The following is a 7,657-nucleotide window of genomic DNA, read 5'->3' as shown; positions in this document are numbered from 1 at the left end:
ACACTGTGGCCTCCAGATGGACCTCCTTGCAAGAGGTCAGGCTGACCCCAGTGGGTTCCTTCAATGGTGTCCACACCTGAAAGGTTGGATAGGGAAGCTATCCCGTGAAGACTGCCACAGAGTAGGGTGGAGAGTGCCCAGCCTGGGGGTCAGGCCAACTGGGAGTCCCCACGTGCTAGCTGTAGTAGGCACCCATCGCTTCCCGGGTGCCAGCACACCCCCTTCTTCGGGGAAATCCCCCTTCGCCACCACTCATGTGACCCCACTCTGGCTGCCTCTCCTCAAAAGCAAACAAATGAGGAACACAAAACACACCAACTGTAGGCTTGGGCCACGGTTTGTCCATTTCTCTGGTCATGTGTGGAGCTGTGGAGTGAAGAGAGCAGGGGCCCTGACTCGGAGTTTCTGAGTAGGAACAATGTGAAATCAGAACTGCTTGTGGCCAGGTATCATGGGGTTAAGTTTGGCTGCCTCTAACAAAAATTGCAAATAAAAGTAGTTTAAACGTGCAAGGGTTTGTTTGTTTGTCATGTAAAAGAAGCCTTGTGGTGTCCAGTCCAGGGCTCATATTACTGGCATGGACATCCAGCCTCATGTCATGGCCCCAAATGGTTGCCAGAGCTCCAGCCATTACACCCACGGTTTAGGCAACAAGAAGGAGAAAGTGGAGAAGGGCAAAAGAGGTGCTCCCTCCAGCGGAGTCAGCTTGTCTTCCCTTAGGCAACCTTCCCATAAATACCATAGAATACCTTCATTTACATATCGCTGGTCATAAGGGAGAAATGTTATTTATCACCTGGACATTTTACTGTCCAAATAAAACCAGGCTTTCATCTCTGCCAGGGGCTACATTTCTTGTTGTATCCGTATGCAGGGGGAGGGCATAAAGCAAGCCAAGAGGAGGGCGCTCATGAGATAGGAGACAGAAAGGAACAACCACACAGAGAGGGAAGGAGGGTGGAAGGGAGAGAAAGGTACAGAGACAGGCAGAGAGAGAGAGAGAGGCTGAGGGACTCACTGAGTCCCTGAAGGCAGCCCCCTCCTCGGTCTTCCTGGTCTCCTGCTCCAACACATGCTCCTTTTTCTCAAGTGAGGTTGTACTGAGTCTCTGTCACTTGTAACTGGAAGAGCAGGCAAGGATTTACCTTTTGTGAGCCTTGATTTTTTTTTTTTTTTGTTCTGAGAAATGGGGATCCTATTGCCCACGAGGCAGAGCTGTGACAATGACTAATGGTGGCAGTGCCCACCAAGCACACAGCACAGGGAGCCCTGCCCGGGCATCCCGTGACCTGGAGCACCTGCCGTTTCTCCTGTTACTTCCTCCTGTCCAACTCCAGTGATCCTGCACCACGAGGGTTTACATGGAAACTGCATCATGTCTGACCCAGGGAGCTGGCCAGGCTCGGGTGAGTTTTCTGGACGCCTGCGTAGTGTGGGGTGAAAACTGAAGAAGCCAGAAAAACGGAGAAAAGGGAAGGGCGGGGCTGGAGAAGTGCCAGGGGCAGAGAAAGCCACTGCCACCTTGTTCTAGGGGCATTGTCAGAGCCTGAGGCCGGGTGCCAGGGTGCCAGGCATCGGGGAGTCCATTCTGAGCTTGGACACTGTGGTGGACCCTGTTCAGGACCCTTTCCTGCTCCTTCTGGGAACAACACCTGATTTGGGGGGAGCCCCTCCCTTAAAGGTAAGCCTCTGTGCTGTTGGGAAGGGCTGATCCTGCTCGGTGCTCCGTGGGTGGTATATTTGTTTTCTAATTACTGCCATAGCGAATTACACAAATTTAGCTGCTCCGTATATCACAGATCGATGACCTCACAGTTTGGTGGGTCAGATCTCTCCGTCGGCTCAACTGGCTGGCTCCTCTGCTCTGGGTCTCACAAGGCCAAAATCAAGGTATTGGCTGGGCTGTGTGTGTTTCTGGAGGTGCTGTGGGTAAATCACTTGCAAGCCCATTCAGGGTGTCAGCCAGATTCTGTTCCTATGGTTGTGGGACTGAGGTCCTTCTTCCTTGCTGGCTGTCATTCAGAGGCTGGGCTTTGTCCTGGAGAATCGTGTGTTGTGTGTGTGTGTGTGTGTGTGTGTGTATGTATATGTATGTGTGTGTATATATATATATATACACACACACACACATATATGTATATAAAAATATATATGTAAATATATAGAAAAATATATATATAAAACATATAGAATATGGAGAGGGAGACAGAGACAGAAGGACAGATTTACTTTAAGGAATTGGCTTGTAGAGGATTATTGAGGCTTGGTCAATCCAAAATCTACAGGGCAGGCTGGTGGGCTGGAGACCCAGGAAAGAGTCGTAGTTCAAATTCAAATGTAGTTGGCTGGCAGAATTCCTTCTTGCTCTGAGGAGGTCGGTCTTTAGTTCTATTAAGGCCTTCAACTGATTGGATGAGGCCCACCCACACTACAGAGGAGAATCTTCTTTTTTTCAGGCGCCACTGCTTTACATGTGAATCTCATCCAAAAACACCTTTACAAAAACATCCTGAATAATGTTTTGCCCAACATCTGGGTAAAACTTGACACATAAAATTAACCCATCATAGAGCAGTACCTAGGTTAGTGCTTAGTTGAATAGCCAATGATGGAAATCAGGCTGGGGAGGGCATCTTTAGAATTCTGCCTCCCACAGGGGGGCATATAACCCAGGTTTATCCAGTCAGGGTATGATTCTATGTCCCCGGCCCAGGAGATGGGTTGTAGGATGGACACATGACCCAGGTAGCTCCCTGGGTCTCCTACGAGAATTGCCGAAGGAGTCATTGCAACTGGGGCAGCCAGACTGGGAGAATGGTGCTCATCTCTGCCACGCTTTAGGGAAAAGTCAAGTGAACACAAAGCCAAGCAAGAAGAGAGCAAAACCAAGAACAGGAAGAAGTTCTTGAGGCTATTATTTGTGTGCTGAATCCAGCCATCTCTGAAGTCGGCACTGATCAGTGTTGCTGAAAACCGATTCTCCCAAGCCAGTTCACCGCCAATCAATTAACGAATGATTACATCTCTAAAGAAACAGGCAATTGGCCAAATGAATCGAATGTATCTGTTAAACAAAAATTATTTCTTTTCACTAGGGCTTAGAAGCACGTCCATGACCCCTGTAGCCAGAGAATTAGCTCCTGGCATCCTGCTGCCCCAGTAGATGGGACATCTGGTGACTACGGGATTGAGCTATGCATCACGAGCTGGCATTTCGGGTCCTCAAAGTCTTAGGTCCGGTGGGTGCAGTGGCACCACCTCATCATATATGAAAATTGTACATTAGTGTTTGGGCTCAACCAGGTTCAGAGGACAGAGCTCTGTGACTCTGAGGCCCGGGCCTGGGGCTCGCGAGGGCTGCTGTAGATACTCACCCTTCAGGCCTCAACTCCAAGCCTCCTGCCCCCCTCTCATAAGGACCCTATGACTACATTCCGGCCACAGCTCCTTTCCACTTGACCTCGAGGCTTGGCCACTGCCCTACTCTGGATGCGGGCTCACGAGGGCAGGTCACTGGGCTCAGCCTCTCTCGGCTGGAGACCGAAATGAACAAGTCTGCCTCTGATCCAGCAACGCTCACAGAGCATCTGTTGTATGCCTGGCACTTCATTTGCTTTTGCCAGTCTGGGGGGCAGGCTTCTCATCTCCTTTGTGGGCATGGAAGACTCAGAGAAGCCAAGCGGCTTGCCCAAGGTCACACAGAGCGGAAGTAGCAGGTTGGAAATGAGGTCCAGGGGACTCAGGCCCATAGACGGCCTCAAGGACGTCAGCCTCTCCTCATCTCCAAGTCATTTTTCCAGGGCCCCCAATTTTAGAGTTCTAGCTCAGTTCCCTCTGAGTTCCGCAGGAGTCGGCTGGGGGCTCTTGGGAACAGAAGACATTAGGTTTCCTGTGCTGGGGGCCCCCTGCCACCCGGCCCCCAAACTACTGTCACCTTTTAATAGATTTCTCAGGGAATGAGTAATTTGTTGCTGGTGCCGGCTTGGCATTCGGCAGGAAGTCCCTGCAGGCCTGGAAGGTCAGCATGGAGCCACTCAAAGGCAACCGCTGGAGGAAGATAGTGGGTCAGTGCTGGCCGCTTAGCACAGCTGTGCCGCCAATTACTGCCCGGCCTGCTTCCTGCCGCAGACGTGCCCAGGGCCAGGGCTTTGAACCCTTGCAGGGAGGCCAGCTTCCAGTAAACAACCCAGGGCAGCGGGCAGATTGACAGCAGAAATGCGGGCGGCCGGCCGGCCACTGGTGCTGCTCACTGCTTCTGCTGGCAGATGGACAAGACCATAGTCCCCTGGGGGTCCCCCGGTCAGGGGCTCGGGGGCCGTCAGAGCGTCTGAGCCTCACTGCTGGGTAGACAGGCTCCTGCTACGTCCAGGGGGATTTCTAGGCCATAGTTTCTGGGCCACCGAAGATGAATTTTTTTCTGGGTCGGGAAATGAGCCTGGTCTGGGATCCCTTCCCAGCCACCAGCCTGGGAGCAGGGATTTGGAGAAAGAACTTGCAGACGGACAGCAGCGTCCTGCTTCTTCCTCTCTCCCCAGGAAAGCTCCAGAAAGATCTGGGGTGCAATGGTGGCACTGCCAGGCTCTCCAACACCATCTTATTTGGCAGCTAAAAGGAAGGAGGTGCGCTCACTGCACGACTCTGTTTATGTGAAGTTCTAGAATGTTTGGGTATTAGAAAGTGATGGTCTCTTTGAGGGACCGACTGGAGGTAGCAGGAGGGAACTTTCTGGGCGGGGAGTGGAAGTGTTCATATCCATCTTCGTACTCTACTTCACATCCTTCCATGCACAAGCAGTAAATAGATGGATGTGAAGTGATATATGTGGGCTGGTGCTTGTCCCTAAGCAGCCACCTCAAGGCAACTGGCCCTATCCCCGTGGGGTGGGGCCATTAACTAAAGCCCCGGCTGTTGACACTTTGGAGAGAGAACTTGGGGTGCCCACCAGCCCCCGATGCTTCACTCACTGTCTGCCATGTTCCTTCAGGGCTCCCATGGGTCCAGAGGTGAATGGCTGTTTCTGTGCCCATGAGGCTGGATGGACCTAGCACGTGCTCCGTTGAAACATCGCATTGTGCCAGAGAGCAGACGGGGACTAAAACTTGTGGGGAGCCATTTTGAAAGGGCTCCAATGGCCAAATTTGGGGCAATGGAAGATCAAAATGATGAAGAACGTGAATGGGTTATGACATAGAATAAAAAAGAAATCCTTGAATTTGAAAAAAAAAAGAATTAAAAAAACCCCAAGGGATTCCTTACAAAAGAGGGTCAACTAAGGAGCGATGGAAACAGAAAATGGCATCTTATAGTGAACAAAATCTGGGCAGAAATCATCAGTGGGTGTTACCACCAGTGGGTGAAAGACTACTGGGAATAGGGTACGCACGCAGTTTTCAAAGAATTAACCCACAAATTGGCATTCTAATTATGTAGAGGAGAAAATTGTTTTACAAAAAGAGAAATCTGACAGATACCACCTCACCCAAATGGTTAAACCTCAGACCACTAATTTTGGGGGACACCTGGGTGGCTCAGTTGGTTAAGCATCCAGCCCTTGATTTTGGCTCAGGTCGTGATTTCATGGTTCGTGGGATCAAGCTTCCCATTGGGCTCCATGCTGAGTGTGGAGCCTGCTCGGATTCTGTCTCTCTCCTCTCCTGCTGCTCCTCCCCACCCCCCTCAAAATAAATAAATAAATAAATAAATAAATAAATAAATAAATAAATAAGCATTAAAAAAACCCACCAATACTGGGATAAGCCAATATCTTCTGCACCCTGAGAAAGGACACATCACTTACGAAGAACTCCTTCCAAAAAATGCTTACCTGCCCAAATCGTCAGACAAGTCTATGCTGAGGACCATCCTTCAGAACCACTGACCTGGCCTCTTCAAGAGAGAAGAACAAAAAGCCTGGAGACTGTTCCAGATTGAAGGAGGCTAAAGGGTCACAATGACCAATTCAATGGGGATCTCTGATTGCATCCAGATCACAAAAGTCATAAAGGTGACACTGGAGAATATGCAGACTAAATATTAGATAATTATATTGAAACCTTATTAAATTGCCTGAATGTGACAATGGTAATATGGGGGTTTTCGGTCTTTTTTTTTTTTCTCCTCAAATCTTATTAGGGAATAAGTGACAAACATAATTGTGTATATCTAGAGTGTACAGCATGATGATTTCATTACATATGACAAAATGATTACCAGTATCAAGGAAATTAAACACATCCATCATCTCCCATAGTTAACTTATGTGTATGCGGGTGGAGGGGAGGGCGGGGTCAGAGTGCTTACCATTTCCTCTCGGCAACTTTTAAGTATGCAAAAAATGTCTACATATGTATCCTTCCCCAAGGAACAATTACAATACTTAGCTTTCTTTCTTTTTTTTTTTTTTCAACGTTTATTTATTTTTGGGACAGAGAGAGACAGAGCATGAACGGGGGAGGGGCAGAGAGAGAGGGAGACACAGAATCGGAAACAGGCTCCAGGCTCTGAGCCATCAGCCCAGAGCCTGACGCGGGGCTCGAACTCACGAACCGCGAGATCGTGACCTGGCTGAAGTCGGACGCTTAACTGACTGCTCCACCCAGGCACCCCAATACTTAGCTTTCAATTCATCAATGTTTACTACCCATTGACAGTGTGCCCAGTGCTGTGCTGGGTGCCGAAATAGAAACAAAAAGAGAGTATCTGCTCTCAGCCCTCAGGGACCCCCAACCTCACCGGGAGACCACAGCTAGATTCCCAGGCTCCAAGCCAACCCCTGGTACCAGATGAGATTAGGGTCCCCAGCGATCCAAAGCTATCTGCTCTGTTAGCGGGGGTTGAGACTAATCCACTGGTCTCTAAACTTCTTCTTCTTCCTTTTTTTTAAAGGTGTGTGTGTGTGTGTGTGTGTGTGTGTGTGTGTGTGTGTGTGTGTAAGTAATCTCTACACCAAATGTGGGGCTTGAACTCACAACCCCGAGATCAAGTGTCACATGCTCCATCGACTGAGCCAGCCAGGTGCCCCATCCAAACTTCTTAATTTCTTGTTTCTTTATCTACAACATGATTTCCACTTGGGAAAATAAATATATATATATAAAGTATGTATTTATATTTGTATATATATTTTATTTATTTATTTATTATATATATATTTTCATATAAAATTAAAAGCTAACTTGAGTGTATGACAACACATCTAATATTTACAAGGATGCATTTTTTCCCTTCCAGTTTTATTGAGGTATAATTGACACGTAATATTGTACAAGTTTAAGGTATCCAAATAGTGATTTGAGATATACATATATTGAGAAATGATTCCCACAACTAGTTAACACCCGTCACCTTATGTAGTGACAAATCTTTTTTATCTTGTGATGGGAACTTTTAAGATTTACTAAGTAGCTTTCAAAAATAGAATACAGTACTGCTACCCAGAACTCATTTATCGTTTTTTTTTTTTTTTTATGCATCATTGACATACAATGTCATTCGCTCCAAATATTACTTTCAGGTGTACAACCTAGTGATCTGACAATTCTATACATTACTCAATGCTCACCAAGGTTTCCCCGTATGATATTATTACAGTATTATTGGCTTTATGCTCTATGCTAGACTTTTCATCTCTGTGACTTATTTATTTTATAACTGTAGG

Source organism: Prionailurus bengalensis, chromosome D4, assembly GCF_016509475.1.
Source record: "Prionailurus bengalensis isolate Pbe53 chromosome D4, Fcat_Pben_1.1_paternal_pri, whole genome shotgun sequence".
Classification (NCBI taxonomy): domain Eukaryota; kingdom Metazoa; phylum Chordata; class Mammalia; order Carnivora; family Felidae; genus Prionailurus; species Prionailurus bengalensis.
The sequence above is the reverse complement of the archived record's forward strand: the minus strand, read 5'-3'. Positions refer to the sequence as shown.